The 4,305-nt window shown below is 35.5% G+C and overlaps 1 protein-coding gene across 1 annotated transcript in view; it reads right to left on the bottom strand.

The window, feature by feature from the left end:
• Positions 1 to 488: 488 nt before the first annotated feature.
• Positions 489 to 4,305, bottom strand: part of TMEM144 (transmembrane protein 144) — a 42,449-nt gene continuing 38,632 nt past the window's right edge. The window contains exons 14-15 of the mRNA XM_021716842.1: positions 1,885 to 2,025; positions 489 to 759 (exon numbers count right to left, since the gene is read on the bottom strand). The gene's annotated coding sequence lies outside the window, so the exon portion shown is untranslated. The remainder of the gene's footprint in view (positions 760 to 1,884; positions 2,026 to 4,305) is intronic.

Raw genomic sequence — 4,305 nt, 5'->3', positions numbered from 1 at the left:
TTTTGTTGTTTCTTATTTTATCTTAGAATCAGGGCTTACAGTATACACCTGTTACATGGACTTATTGTGGTGAAGACTGGGCTTCAGGTGATCCATTTCCCACATAGTGGACATTATACCCAATGGGTAACTTTTGAACCCTAGCCCCACTCCCCACCTCTCCCCATTTAATGTCCCAGTGTCTATTATTTCCATCTTTGTGGTCATTTAGTTCCTGTATATGAGAACATGCAGGGCTTCATTTTATGTTTCTGAGTTACTAAGTGATGTTCTCCAGCTCTATCCATTGCTGCAAAATACGTGATTTTGTTCTTTTTTTCATGACTGTGTAGTATTCCATGGTGTATATATGGTAAATATACCACATTTTCTTTATCCAGTCAATCATTGATGGGCACTTAGGTTGGTTCCACAATTTTGCTATTGTGAACAGTGGGTATTGCAGATGTACAAGTACAGGCATTTAAATTTTTTTTTTTACAAAAAGGGAGAAGGAAATAAGTTTTATTTATTTATTTATTTTTACATAGTGATTTTTCCTTTGTATAGATGTCTAGTAGTGGGTTTGCTGGGTCAAAAGATAGTTCTATTTTAATTCTTCAAGAAATCTCCACGTTCTTTTTCAAAGAGGATGAACTAATTTACACTTCCACCCAAAGTATATGAGCATTCCTTGTTTATCTTTAAAATTATCCCAGATAATTTCATATGGTAATTTCATGTGATATCCATGGTAGTTTTATGAATATACTTCTTGAACTTCAGGAAAAAAATAAGAAAAATGTGTAAGCAATTTATTTAGATCTTTTTATTTTAACCATAAAATATTCTTTTAACTCAGTAAGATGTTACAGAAATTGTAAGTTTTACTTCTGCTCTTTCTGATGGCTAGAGAGTATTTCAGTTTCCCTTTACACCGTTTAGGTTTCAAACTCTGCATTAATTAGACGTGAACTATTATGAAAAGATAGTTACATAGTAAAATTATAAACTGTCTTGAACTTTAATTTTTTTTTCTCAAACTGCTTCTTTCAAGGTGAAACCTAAATATGGATGTAAGATAACTTGAGCACCAAGTGAGGCCTTTAGGATTTAGCTTACTTTAATTCATTCAATAAATATTTATTGTGTATCTATTTTATAAAAATATTGTGTTGGCTACCTTTATCAGTAAAGGGAAACAATAAAGGTAAATAAGAAATGTACCTTGAGATCAAGAAGCTTGTAGCTTTGAGGAGAGATAAAAAGGGTTTGAAGATAGGGAGAGTGTGAAATAGAAGGCCGAGCAATGGGTTGGCATTGTAGATGTTTTAGATGAGAAGGAGGAGGAGGAGAAGCTTCATCAAGGAAATGACATCCCAGCTGGGTACATAAGCTAAAAGGTAAGCTCATTTGAGGGGGTGGTTTTTGTCTCCTTAGGGTTCTCTTTTATCCCCTGAGCCTCACACATAGTTGACATTTAGTGAATATTAAATGATTGGAGTAGGAAATCCTGACTCAAAGCCCTGACTTTGCCACATACTTGCAGCATGGCTAAGGAAAAGGCACTCCATTTCTTGAAGCTCAGTTCTCTTATCTGAGAAATAATACGGATTTAAAAATGGGTATCAAATGCATGTATACATGTGAAACACTTGCAGAACTTTTAAAACAGGTGAGATGTGTTGAATTAATGTAAGTATTATTAGAGGTTGGGTGGGATGTGGATTCATTCTGGCGTGGAGAGACCATCATCAACAGAGTTAACACACACAGGAGAATCTACCTATTCTGATTGTCAAATGTTAAAATGATACATTTCCTATTTTATCAGTGATGAGAACTCAGTCAAAGGGTTATAAACACACTTAGGACTTCAAAGGAGAGAGTAGCCAGAACACTTACTCAGAGTTTGCAGAGGGGTGATGCCATTAAATCTGTTTGGTGGGTCTAGCCATCATTCACTTCAGGAGCAGTATAAAAGTGTGTCAGGTGAACACTGAAGTACAACCTGGAATACTACCAAATTATACCACAGGAATGTGTCTGCAACACAAAGTTTTACATTTGTATACGTTTAGAATTCCGTTAGTTGAAACCAAGCATTTTAAAATGAGGACACTTAGTCAAAAGGAAGTTAGAATGCCTTGCAAATGATGCTACCTACCTACGAGAGGCAAGATCTGGATGATCATCTAGTATTTTTGGCACTTAAGTCTGTAATCTCATTATCATATCCAATATGTCTCTGTTTGTAAATTTAAACCTTCTAGGACTTCAACAGTGAAAATGATAGAACAATTCGGGAAAACACTAAATTTGTTTCTATATATCAGGAACAAAGAGTTGTAGCCCCTCTAGCATGCCCTCAAAGAAGAGAAAAAAGACGGGAAGCAATGAGATAAATAAGTAGAATTTGAAATTGTCTAAGGTTCTGCAAGACTTCTGAACTTTTAATTTACATTTAAAATTATTTTTAAAAATGTTCTGTAACCCTGTATTTTTCCAATGCTAATGTAACTACTTACCACAAATTTAGTGACTCAAAACAACAGACATGTATTATCGTACAGTTCTCTAGGTCAAAAGCCTGACACGGGTTAACAGGGTGTTGGCTGGGCTGGGCCCCTTTCTGGAAACTCTGAGGGGGAGATTGTTTCCTTATCTTTTCCTGTTTCTAGAGGCTGGCAGCATTCCTTGGCTTCTGATCCCTTCCCTTATCTTCAAAGCAAAATGTGAGGGTTCATTTCCTCTCATTTTGCGTCACTCTGACCCCTGAGTCCATCATCAAATTCCTCTCACGCTTTGATTCTCTTTTACTTCTAAGGACCCTTGAGATGACACCGTGGCCACTTGGATAATCCAGGGTACTCTTCCCAGGTACAATTCCCTTTTATGGTGTAGACACTTCTCTCTCTTTGTATGTATAGCCATATGCACATATATATGTATATACACACATTGAAACACCTAAAATATATGTACCCAGATGTATATGCATACATATACATAAACACACACACACATATACAGTTGATCTTGAACAACATGGGTTTGAACTGTGAGGTCCACTTATACATAATTTTTTTCAATAATATATTGTAAACAATTGAGATATGCACAGTTTGAGAAAACTTGCAGGTGAATCACATAGCTTAGAATTATTGAAAAAAAGAGAAATATTAAGTATGTCATGAATGCATAAAATATATGTAGATATTAGTCTATTTTACCATTTGCTACCATAAGTATATAAAAATCTATTTTAAAAGGTTAAAATTCATAAAAATGTATACACATAAACACAGACCATATATAGCACCGTTAGCAGTTTAGAGAAATGTAAACAAATGCAAAGTAGCAATTGCACTTAGTATTACTAAATCATAACTGAGTGAAATTAACTGTAGTAAATACTGTACTACTGTAATAATTTTGTAGCCACTTCCTGTTGCTATTGCAGTGAACTTAGTGTTGTGGTATCAACTTGTGGTGCTCATCATCGTGAACAATTCATTTCTCCAGTAAACCGTGGATTGTAGTGAAACATGGTCTCTCTCAGTTCTTGTGTATTTTTCATCTTGTTTAGTGTGAGACTATAATATCATGAAACTCATACATAGTGCCACTAGTGATGCTGGAAGTGCTCCAAGAAGCAGAGAAAAGGCAAGACATTACAGGAAAGAGTTGCTTGATGTGTACTGTAGATTGAGGTCTGCAGTAGTTTCCTCACACTTCAGAAAGAAGACTCTTCTTGTAAACAGACGATGGAAACTTTCGGTATCGATAAGCACAGTATAGTACTGTAAGTGCATTTCTTCTTCCTTATTATTTTTTCAATAACATTTTCTTTTCTCTAGCTTACTTTATTGTAAAAATATGGCATGTATTATATATAACATACAAAATGAATGTTAATCGACTGTTATGTTACTGCTAAGGTTTCTGGTCAGCAGTAGGCTGTTAGTAGCTAAGTTCCTAATTTTTTACATAAATATGTATCTGTAGAAAATATTTATTACTGTGGTTGTTAAAATTGTTTGTAAATGGTATTATGCTATGCACATGGTTCTACAACTTGTCTTTCTCACTCATGTTTTTCAGCTCTAGCAATCGGGGTACATGTAGGCCTAGTAGTTAGTAACTCTAAGTACAAATAAATCAGTACAAAAGGAATATAAGGAGGTTTGGTAGCTTGGGAAAATGCTGTACTATTTTTTTTTTTTTGAGTTGGAGTCTCACTCTGTCACCCAGACTGGAGTGCAATGGCCGCTCCCGGCCACCGCAGCCTCGAACCTGCTGGGCTCCGGCGATCCTTCCGCCTCA

Source organism: Carlito syrichta, unplaced genomic scaffold (genome assembly GCF_000164805.1).
Source record: "Carlito syrichta isolate Samal-C Ts95f unplaced genomic scaffold, Tarsius_syrichta-2.0.1 Scaffold309010, whole genome shotgun sequence".
NCBI classification, from domain to species: domain Eukaryota; kingdom Metazoa; phylum Chordata; class Mammalia; order Primates; family Tarsiidae; genus Carlito; species Carlito syrichta.
Note: the sequence above shows the minus strand (reverse complement) of the source record. Positions and strands in the feature narration are given on the sequence as shown.